The 12,233-nt window shown below is 39.3% G+C and overlaps 1 pseudogene; it reads right to left on the bottom strand.

The window, feature by feature from the left end:
• Positions 1–9,209: 9,209 nt before the first annotated feature.
• LOC148001935 (ubiquitin-ribosomal protein eL40 fusion protein pseudogene) lies at positions 9,210–9,648 on the bottom strand (annotated as a pseudogene).
• Positions 9,649–12,233: the final 2,585 nt, after the last annotated feature.

Below are 12,233 nucleotides of genomic sequence, written 5' to 3'. Positions count from 1 at the left end.
ACCGAATCCAAGAGCATATCAAATTAATCATCCATCATGATCAAGTAGGCTTCATCTCAGGCATGCAGGGATGGTTTAATATATGGAAAACCATCAACGTGAACCATTATATAAACAAACTGAAAGAACAAAACCACATGATCATTTCATTAGGTGCTGAGAAAGCATTTGACAGAATTCAACACCCCTTCATGATAAAAGTACTGGAAAGAATAGGAATTCAAGGCCCATACCTAAACATAGTAAAAGCCATATACAGCAAACCAGTTGCTAACATTAAACTAAATGGAGAGAAACTTGAAGCAATCCCACTAAAATCAGGGACTAGACAAGGCTGCCCGCTCTCTCCCTACTTATTCAATATAGTTCTTGAAGTTCTAGCCAGAGCAATCAGACAACAAAAGGAGGTCAAGGGGATACAGATCGGAAAAGAAGAAGTCAAAATATCACTATTGGCAGATGATATGATAGTATATTTAAGTGATCCCAAAAGTTCCACCAGAGAACTACTAAAGCTGATAAACAACTTCAGCAAAGTGGCTGGGTATAAAATTAACTCAAATAAATCAGTAACCTTCCTCTACACAAAAGAGAAACAAGTTGAGAAAGAAATTAGGGAAATGATACCCTTCATAATAGACTCAAATAATATAAAGTACCTCGGTGTGACTTTAACCAAGCAAGTAAAAGATCTGTACAATAAGAACTTCAAGACGTTGAAGAAAGAAATTGAAGAAGACCTCAGAAGATGAAAGATCTCCCATGCTCATGCATTGGCATGATTAATATAGTAAAAATGGCCATTTTACCAAAAGTGAGCTACAGATTCAATGCAATCCCCATCAAAATACCAATCCAATTCTTCAAAGAGTTAGACAGAACAATTTGCAAATTCATCTGGAATAACAAAAAACCCAGGATAGCTAAAACTATCCTCAACAATAAAAGTACTTCAGGAAGAATCATTATCCCTGAACTCAAGCAGTATTCCAGAGCAATAGTGATAAAAACTGCATGGCATTGGTACAGAGACAGACAGATAGACCAATGGAACAGAATTGAAGCCCCAGAAATGAACCCACACATCTATGGGCATTTGATTTTTGACAAAGGAGCCAAAACCATCAAATGGAAAAAGGATAGCATTTTCAGCAAATGGTGCTGGTTCTACTGGAGGTCAGCATGTAGAAGAATGCAGATCGATCCAGGCTTCTCACCCTGTACAAACTTAAGTCCAAGTGGATCAAGGATCTCCACATCAAACCAGATACACTCAAACTTATAGAAGAAAAATTAGGGCAGCATCTCGAACACATGGGCACTGGAAAAAATTTCCTGAACAAAACACCAATGGCTTATGCTCTAAGATCAAGAATCGACAAATGGGATCTCATAAAACTGCAAAACTTCTGTAAGATAAGGACACTGTGGTTAGGACAAAATGGCAACCAACAGATTGGGAAAAGATCATTACCAATCTTACAAGAGATAGAGGCCTTATATCAAAAATATACAAAGAACTCAAGAAGTTAGACCGTAGGGAGACAAATAACCCTATTAAAAACTGGGTTCAGAGCTAAACAAAGAATTCACAGCTGAGGAATGGCGAATGGCTGAGAAACACCTAAAGAAATGTTCAACATCTTTAGTCATAAGGGAAATGCAAATCAAAACAACCCTGAGATTTCACCTCACACCAGTGAGAATGGCTAAGATCAAAAACTCAGGTGACAGCAAATGCTGGCGAGGATGTGAAGAAAGAGGAACACTCCTCCATTGTTGGTGGGATTGCAGACTGGTACAACCATTCTGGAAATCAGTCAGGAGGTTCCTCAGAAAATTGGACATTGAACTGCCTGAGGATCCAGCTATACCTCTCTTGGGCATATACCCAAAAGATGCCCCAACATATAAAAAAGATACGTGCTCCACTCTGTTTAACGCAGCCTTATTTATAATAGCCAGAAGCTGGAAAGAACCCAGATGCCCTTCAACAGTTGAATGGATACATAAAATGTGGTACATCTACACAATGGATTATTGCTCAGCTATCAAAAATAATGACTTTATGAAATTTGTAGGCAAATGGTTAGAACTGGGAAATATCATCCTGAGTGAGGTAAGCCAATCACAGAAAAACACACATGGTATGCACTCATTGATAAGTGGCTATTAGCCCAAATCTTGAATTACCCTAGATGCCTAGAAAACTTGAAACTCTAGACGGATGATCAAAATGTGCATGCTTCACTCCTTCTTTAAAAGGGGAACAAGAATACCCTTGGCAGGGAATAGAGAGGCAAACATTAAAACAGAGACAGAAGGAACACCCTTTCAGAGCCTGCCCCACATGTGGCCCATACATATACAGCCACCCAATTAGACAAGATGGATGAAGCCAAGAAGTGCAGACCGACAGGAGCTGGATGTAGATCGCTCCTGAGAGACACAGCCAGAATACAGCAAATACAGAGGAGAATGCCAGCAGCAAACCACTGAACTGAGAACAGGATCCCCGTTGAAGGAATCAGAGAAAGAACTGGAAAGCTTGAAGGGTCTCGAGACCCCATATGAACAACAATGCCAAGCAATCAGAGCTTCCAGGGACTAAGCCACTACCTAAAGACTATACATGGACTGACCCTTGACTCTGACCTCATAGGTAGCATTGAATACCCTAGTAAGATCACCAGTGTAAGGGGAAGCTCTGGGTCCTGCTAAGACTGAACCACCAGAGATCGTGATTGTCAGGGGAAGGGCGGCAGCGGGGGGAGGATGGGGAGGGGAACACCGGTAAAGAAGGGGAGGGGGAGGGGCTAGGGGGATGTTGGCCCGTAAACGGGGAAAGGAAATAACATTCGAAATGTAAATAAGAAATACTCAAGTTAATAAAAAAAAATTTAAAGTAAAAAAAAAAATAAAAGTAGGTTTCAGAGCTAAACAAAGAATTTACAGCTGCGGAATGCCGAATGACTGAGAAACACCTAAAGAAAGGTTCAACATCTTTAGTCATAAGGAAAATGCAAATCATAACAACCCTGAGATTCCACCTCACACCAGTGACTGCCTAAGATCAAAAACTCAGGTGACAGCTGATGCTGGCAAGGATGTGGAGAAAGAGAAACACTCCTCCATTGTTGGTGGGATTGCAGACTGGTACAACCATTCTGGAAATCAGTCTGTAGGTTCCTCAGAAAATTAGACATTGAACTACCTGTGGACCCAGCTATACCTCTCTTGGGCAGATACCCAAAATATACCTTAACATATAACAAAGACACATGTTCCACTCTGTTTAAAGCAGCCTTATTTATAATAGCCAGAAGCTGGAAAGAACCCAGATGCCTTTCAACAGAGGAATGGATACAAAAAGTGGTACATCTACACAATAGAATACTATTCAGCCATCAAAAACAATGTCTTTATGAAATTCATAGGCAAATGGATGGAACTGGAAAATATCATCCTGAGTGAGGTAAGCCAATCACAGAAAAACACACTTGGTATGCACTCACTGATAAGTGGATATTAACCGAAATGTTCTATTTACCCTAGATGCACAGAACACATGAAACCCAAGAAGGATGACCAAAATACGAATGCATCACTCCTTCTTAAAAGGGGAATAAGAATACCCTTGGGAGGGAATAGGGAGGCAAAATTGAGAACAGAGGCAGAAGGAACACCCGTTCAGAGCCTGCCCCACATGTGGCCCATACATTTACAGCCACCAAACTAGATAAGATGGATGAAGCAAAAAGTGCAGGCTGACAGGAACCGGATGTAGATCTCTGCTGAGAGACACACCCAGAATACAGCAAATACATAGACGAATGCCAGCAGCAAACCACTGAACTGAGAATGGCATCCCCATTAAAGGAATCTTAGAAAATACTTAAAAAGCTTGAAGGGTCTTGAGATCCCATATGAACAACAATGCCAAGCAACCAGAGCTTCCGGGGACTAAGCCAGCACCTAAAGAGTATACATGGACTGACCCTGTGCTCCAATTGCATAGATAGCAATGAATAGTCTAGTAAGAGCACCAGTGGAAGGGGAAGCCCTTGGTCCTGCCAAGGCTGAATCCCCAGTGAATGTGATTATTTGGGGGAGGGTCGTAATGGGGGGAGGATGGGGAAGGGAACACCCATATAGAAGGTGAGCAGGAGGAGTTAGGGGGATTTTGTCCTGGAAACTGGGAAAGGTAATAACAATTGAAATGTAATTAAGAAACAACCATGTTGGGCTGGAGAGATGGCTCAGTGGTTAAGAACACCCGACTGTTCTTCCAGAGGTCATGAGTTCAATTCCCAGCAACCACATGGTGGCTCACAACCATCTGTAAGGAGATCCGATGCCCTCTTCTGGTGTATCTGAAGACAGCTACAGTGTACTTATATATAATAAAATAAATCTTAAAAAAAAAAAAAGAAAAGAAAAGGCTAATCTTGTTAAAAAAAAGAAATAACCATGTTAATAAAGATGGAGAAAAAAAGCAAACTAATCAAAACAGTGTATAAAAAACATGAAAATGTATTTGTAAGTGTGTTGGGATTTTAAAGTTATTTTTGTGTCAGGGAGCTGTACCTGCTGTTTATTGGAATTTCTTTTCTTGGTTGTAGGATGAGCACCTGGCTGCCTTGTTCCAGAAGCTGGAGGAACCATTTGTTCTGTTAAGCAGGAGGATGGGACACTGCAATATTTAGAGGAATTGCTATCTATATTAATGGTTAGAGATGTTGAGTGCTTTTTACTGGTTTTGTGCCCAATTTTATCATGAACTTTTTAAGATTAAGAAAAAATTGTTTTAATCTTCAATTACTTATAGTCTGACTTATTTGTTTTTCTGTTGCTATAATGAAGTACCATGACCAAGTCAGTTTATGGAAGAGTTTATTTTGGTTGGGCTTCCATGAGACCATCATGGCAGGGCGCTGAGAGATCACATGGTAAACCACAAATATGAAGCAGAGAGAGTGAACAGGAATTGGGGTTAGTCTATATACTAGCCTCAGAGCTAGCCCCTAGCAAGTTATAGCCTGTAAAGTCACCACCAGGTTTCAGAGATTTGAGTCTATCGGAAATATTCTCATTCAAACCACCACATTTCCCTCCCAGGCTCCAAAGGCCATTGTTATAATACGAAGTATATTTATTCCTACTTCAGAAGTCCCCATGGTCTCCCAAAGTCTCAATAAAACCCTGTGAATTCAAAAAGTGAATTAATTTCAACATACAATCGAAAAGATATATATTATTATTTCCTAAAAGAAGGAATGGGGGCATAGTCAGAAAACACTGGACCAAGCAAGACTGATAAGGCAGCATGTAAACATCAAGTCCCCTAGCTCAGACATCCCACCTGTGGGTCATGACCCATTTACAGGGGCTCCCTAAGACCATCTGTAAACCTATGTCTACATTATGATTCATGACAGTAGCAAAGTTACAGTTATGAAGTACCAACAAAGATAATTTTATGGTTGGGGTTCACGACAACACAAGGTATTACATTAAAGGGTCACAGCATTCGGAAGGTTGAGAATCAGGGCTCTAGCTTAATATCTGATATCAGAGGCTTAGATGGCACCATCCCTCCATCTTTCTGCCTGTAAAATATATCTCTTCCAGGCTGGTTATATCCCATGTAAGCAACTCTCCCTGGCAGAAATCACAGCTTTGGCGCTCCAACACCTTGGAGTCTGTACAAGTATCCCAGGCTTCACTTCATCTCTCAGGGTCTTCATGCAGGAACTCAGGATTAGGGTTGGCCCTGAGGTCCTTTGGGGTGCATGCTTGTGATTTCCTAGAGAAAGATCTGGGTTTTTTGGGTTTTTTTTGTTTTTTTTTGTTTTTTTTTTTGCTTGAGAAAGGGTACATACATAGCAGAGAACATTTTTGGATTTGTCAAAGAAGGTCAGGAAAGGGCCATAATTGTCAGTCAAGAAAGGGTATCACCGAGTTACCCCTTTGTATTGGTTGCCTCTTCTACCAGCTCTATCTACTCTTCCTGGGTCTAGTCTCTGGAATAAATGACTAGTTTGTCTTGTGGGTTGGTGAAGATATCTGGAAATTTTAATTTTTATATAGTTTTAGCTATGTACTCCCTGTCTGAAGACTTCTCTGCTGGGATGATTTGAATAGGAATGACCACCATAGGCTCATATGCTTGAATGCTTGTCCTATAAGGAGTGGCACTATTAGGAGGTGGGGCCTTGTTGGAGTATGTGTGGCCATGTTGGAGGAAGTGGGTCACTGGGGAAGTAGGCTGTGAGGTCTTTATATTCAAGCTATGACCAGTGTCGACAAAGTCTCCTGCTCCTGCCTTCAGATGAAGATGTAGAACTCTCAGCTCCTTCTCCAGCACGATGCCTCCCTGAATGCTGCCATGCTTCCCACCATGGCGATAATGGACTAAACTTCTGAGAGTGTAAGCCAGGCCAAAGTCAGATTTCCTTATCAAAATTGACTCAGTAACGGTGTCTCTTCACAGCAATAAAACTGTAAGACACCTATTCACCTCCTTTTTTTTTGCCCAGCGAGATTGTTCCATCTGTTTCTGGCCCCAATTATTTATTTATTTAATTAATTTTATTTTCTTTTTTTTATACCAAATAATTTCTTTCTGAGTTTTCATTTACCCAATCTAGATTTATTACTTTCTGATCATTTTAGCACTTGTCTTTCTTTATTGAGTATTACTACCCAAATTTTTCTTAATTTTGAGTCTTCTTGATGGTCATAGTTGTGTATCTTTGCCCCCAATTGACAGCAAATTGCTGTCAATATGTATGTCAGTGTCATTTTTTTTTTAACCCGTGCAGTTGACAGATACATATTTGTCATTTGAGATCTCTTCATATATCACTGTGGTTGATTGCCTGGTTGTCTTCATACTGGTTTAGATGATTTCACCTTGTTTCTCTGGGTCCATGGCTAATTAATTAATTAATTAACATGAGTACACTATAGCTGTCTTCAGAAAAATCAGGATAGATCATCAGATCCCATTACAGATGGTTGTGAGCCACCATGTGGTTGTTGGGAATTGAACTCATGACCTCTTATCCACTGAGGTATCTCTCCAGCCCAGGTTCATGCCTCTTAAGGTATGTGCAATATTAGCCCTCTTTAGTCCTTACTATAGTTCCTTGTTATATAGACACAAGGTAGAGCTACATTTTCATTACTGTATTAATTGTACTGTTGTTGTCTCTGTGATGACTGAATCTAACTATTTTATTTATTCGTTGAGTTAAAGTTAAGTACTAATCAATCAAGATATTTGCTTAACGAGAGCAGATCATACTGTTTATAATTACAAGTTTTGCTGGTAAAGTGTTACTTCAGAGTGGATCCTGGTACAGCTTTTAGAGTTAGCCTATAGAAAATGCAAAAATTTTCTTCAACATACCTTGGCAAATTTAATTTCTTAGACTTTGGTCATATATACTCTGAGAAGCTAAGAATGTTAAAAACAAAATCACTGCTTTTTATATTCACTACTTAAGAAACTCCTCAATTCTCTATAGCACTTTATGTTGGAAAAAGCGAAGGAGGAAAAGAGTGAAGTAGTACTATTTTAATTCTTATATTTGGTCTGAAGTTTCTTTTACCTTTGTTTCCTTCTGGTGTTTGATTTAGGACATTAAGGTCCTTTCAGATTCTTTCACTAGTAGGGAGGGGCTGACTGTACACAGACCCTTGACTTTTGTGATTTGAGCCCTTTAGGTCTTTTGACTGTCCTGTATAGCCTTCAGCCGGTGTATTGATCTTACATAGCCTGCAGTGTAAGCAGTTGAGAGAGCTGGTCTTGCTGCCTGTGTCCTGTGCCCTGTTTAGAAGTGGAGGGATGTTGGAAATCAAAGTGTGCACGAGAAGGTTGACTTGGGAGAGAGATGCCTAGATCAGCCCATTGTTATCTGTGAGAAAGCTTTGGAAAGATACCTGCTGTGTTTTCATTTGCTAATTTTCAGTTGTGAAGGCCTCATCTCAGGCAACCTTGACTTCCTGTCCTTCTTTTTTTCCCTCAGACTCAGGGAACCCCAACTATGTTGTGGCATTGGCGCCACCTTGTGTCCCAGCTCAGGGCTGGTGTGCTCCCTCTGGTTGCCTAGGTTTGCTTGGGGCAGGGAACCTCTCAGTTAGCTCTCTGTACACCCTTTAGACTCATGCTTAATTTCCATCCTGAAGCAGCTTTAGAGTGAAGCCCTACTTGTTAATATTGAGTGGATGGGGGTGGATTTCCGTATCGGGTTACTTTGGTTCTAAGCCAGACATGGGTTTGTCAATTTGTTACTAAAATTTCCAACCCTAACAGTCCATGTAAAAGAAAAACAATCCAAATACTTTAATTATAAGTTATATGCCTAGATTGGGCATGTCTAATACAATACTCACTTATTTCCCAATTCTAAGACTCCTTATTACTTCTGGTTTCTCCCAGCCACATGATTCTGGTGCATAGTGGCTTCCTTCTCTCCTCTTCCTTCTCTCTTTTTCTCTTTCTACCTGCCACCCCCTCCTGAGCCTCCAGTCCCACCTTTCCTATCCACTACCCAATCATAGGCTCCAACCTTTTATTGACCTATTAAAGTGGAGAGAATGTTCACATAGCATCACCTAAGTACATGATGCTCTGCTTGTGGGGTGGGGGCAACCCCTCTTGAGGAACCAATATGAACAATAATATACAAGCAGCATCAAGCCAAACCACTACAGTTTACTCGTAAGATCTGTTTTTTAGTACAAAATCCAATAATTATAGTTGTTTAAATGTGTGTCTTATTATATTTCTTATACAGCTGTTTTCCAAATGTGGGTTTGTCTGGTGTGCTGTACCAGCATAGAGTATTCATAGTTAACAGTGTATTTTCTTGCCACCAATACATGAATTTTTGTTGGATATGCTAAAGAGTCATAATGGTTTTACACAGGAAAGCTAATTGTCAGAATTTTGTTTTGTTTTTGAGTCAGGGTTTTCTGTATAGCCCTGGCGGTCCTGGAACTCACTTTGTAGACCAGGCTGCCTTCAGACTTACAAAGATGTGCCTGCCCTCTGTCTCTGAATGCTAGGGTTTTAGTCCTGTGCCCAGCTTGATATTTTTCTTTCTCTTTCTCTCTCTCTCTCTCTCTCTCTCTCTCTCTCTCTCTCTCTCTCTCTCTCTCTCTCTCTCTCTCTCTCTCTCTCTTTGCCCAGTCAATGGATTTTAGTTGGTCACAGGGTCACAGGCCAGGTATGACCCCAGCATTATTTGACCTTCTTCTCTGGGGCTCAGATTGTAGGTGTGGCTGAACTTCTTGTAACAGTTGACTACACTCTGTGCAGGCATGAGTAGCACTTGTGGCAGATGATCTTGTCACAATTGTAATTCTGGACAAGGTGACAAAGGGAAGACTCGATGATGCCACTGTGCAGACGCAGCAGCAGGTGCAAGGTGGACTCTTTCTGGGTGTTGTAGTTGGACAGGGTGTGGCCATCCTCCAACTGTTTGCCAGCGAATATCAGCTCTGCGGGTCGGTGGGATGCCTTCCTTGTCTTGGATCATTATTGATGGTGTCACTGGGCTCTATCTCAAGAGTAATGGTCTTGCCCATTAGGGTCTTCATGAAGATCTGCATGTTGGCATCTGTCACTTAGCCACCTTGTTGAAGAGAAAGAGTGGTTTGGGGTTTTGGGGTTTTTTTGTTTGTTTGTTTTGCTTTTTCTTTTTTATACTTAGATCATTTTGTTGACTTCTATGTGTTTGTTGAGGGCTGGTATAATTTGCATTTTAAATATATTTACCTGGATCTTCACTGCTTGCTCTGTCCTTTATCTTAACAGGCAGGTGTCCTTTGATTTGGGACTGTATAGACTTTTTTTAATTGTTTCCAGTTTGTGTTCTTCTTTCACTGGCCTTTTATGAGTCAGTTGTTCACAGAATTGGCTGTAACAGTGCACGAAACTTTCGGACAGAGCTTGAGACAGGTAGAAATGGGTGGCAGTTTTAAGACATGTACTATCATATTTTGGAACACCAGGGGGATTATTAGAATTAATATTATTATAAAGTAGTGTTATCCAAATAGTTGGGTTATAATAATCCTTATTACCAATCTCGGGTTATTCTAAGTCAGTAATTTTCCTTTTGAGATAATATTTACTTTCATCTCCATAAATAAAATAGTCATGCGGCAGAACTAGTAACAGCTAATGATGAAAGAAAAATTCCCTGTGTATATAGACTTTGGTTTTTTTGTGAACTACTTTTTGAAATATGTTGAATTATAACAGCAGTATTGTTGGTATCAGGAATTGCCTTGAGCAGTGACACCATTTGGTAACTGTTGACATGGCAACAGCCCTACATTCCCAGTATTCCTTTGGTCGAAATCCCGACTCCACATGGGAGTAGTTATGTCATATTCCAAATGAAAGGCAGACTTCTTCTGCCCTCATGCTCTCTCTTCTCTTCATTCTTTTCTCTTCTTTCTCTTACCCCTTTCCCTTGTCTTGTTCTCCCATTAAATCTCACCAAGTGGAACTGTGTTAGTTTTGTATGCTCTATTTGGATGGGTGTGGTGGTTATTTTATTACAACGAGATTTTATTAACAACAAGTATGATAATTTAAGAGCTTGGAAATCAGACTGACTGGAAATAAATTCCAATTTGGGCACTCACCAGCTGTTGAACTTATATTACTAATATAAAAGTTGTGGGTGATAGTAATTTTTCCCTATAGTGTTGTGAGAATTAATCTAACTCCTTGTAAACCTCTTGTGTTTTATTACTTATCAGGAACATTGGGTAGTAGTAGCCATTGTAATTGTTTCATTAAATAAAGTTTGTAGAGTTGTGCAGAATGGAGTTTATCAAAGCTAAAAAGGTGAAACTACACATAACTAAATTGTATAGTCAGATTTATCTTATAAAATTATAATCTTAAAGGAAGAAGGTTAGAATGTAGAATAGGAAATAATGCTATGCTATTGTTAGAAGTGATTTAACATTCTATCAGAAAACTGGAGAAATGGAAATTCATGTATTAAGGTGGCATACAGTCTATAATATATTCTATACTATGTTAACATTATTCTTAAATGTGATTTTTTAAAATTGACTAAATATGTTTTTAATGAGAAGAATTAGTTTGGGTTTGAATGCTCTTTTTTTCCGTTTAGGCAATATGTCAGTATTGAGGACACCCAGACATCAGAGCTCTGGAAGGCATATTGATGCTGTTTTCTTCTTTGTCTCCTGGGTGTAAGAAGTATAACAGATCTTAAAGATCTGTATTCTTGTTTGTTTAAAAAAAATGGTTCATAAGAGAGAGAGAGAGAGAGAGAGAGAGAGAGAGAGAGAGAGAGAGAGAGTGTATGTGACTATGTGTCTGGGTGTGTATCTGGAATGATAACAATATATTCTTTGGAAAGTATTTTGTTTTTTCTCAATTAAATTTATTCATTTGTTCAAATTGGCTACCCTTTATTATCACAGGTATAGGGAAATTAGAATACTACTGCTTTAATGTACGTTGAAATGTACAGAGAAGAGTATCTTAAATTGAGGACTCTGTTATCTCACATAGATGAGAGTTTCTGGATATTTTCTATATCTTTTTATTGCTCATTAAGGGGAATTTTCTGCTATACTGTGTCTTCAGACTTTCTGTTCTGTTCAAATAACTCTCCTCCCTTAATGTAGGTAAACATACTAACTTCTGGGTTTTGGATAATTCTGTATCATTGAGTTGAGTCAACTGGGCAGTCTGTTTTGCAAATGAAATTTCAGGTTTATGTGTGTACTACTTACTAGTATTAGAAGCATTTATTTAGCATTTTTCTTTAGTTCTTTCTGGACAAGATAGCTACATTTGCAGTGTCGTTTGAAAGTCAGTTTTTCTCTTATGTGAAAATACTAGAAAATTCTAGATTCCCAACAAGGCTTTATTTTTGTTCTAGGTAGTTTTGACTCAGCTCTGAAAGGGATTTTTTTGAATGTAAAGAAATTGATTTTAGGCTAGGGATACTTACCTTCTGGGCTATTGTTCTTTTGTCTGGCTTATGTAGTGAGGCAGGAGAGCTTTGTGTGTTATATGTTTCTTTGTTCTGAGACCCCTGCTCTCTAAACCTATTTATACCAGAATTACAAAATTCTGATTGTAGTTTTTTGTCTCATTTTCTTCTCCTACAATCTGAACCTGATATCTGAGTCGCCTGTTTTTCATTGTAAGAAATCAAAGGCCACAG

This window comes from Rattus norvegicus, chromosome 12, assembly GCF_021556685.1.
Source record: "Rattus norvegicus strain SHRSP/BbbUtx chromosome 12, alternate assembly SHRSP_T2T, whole genome shotgun sequence".
NCBI lineage: Eukaryota > Metazoa > Chordata > Mammalia > Rodentia > Muridae > Rattus > Rattus norvegicus.
This window is presented reverse-complemented; position numbering and strand designations above follow the sequence as displayed.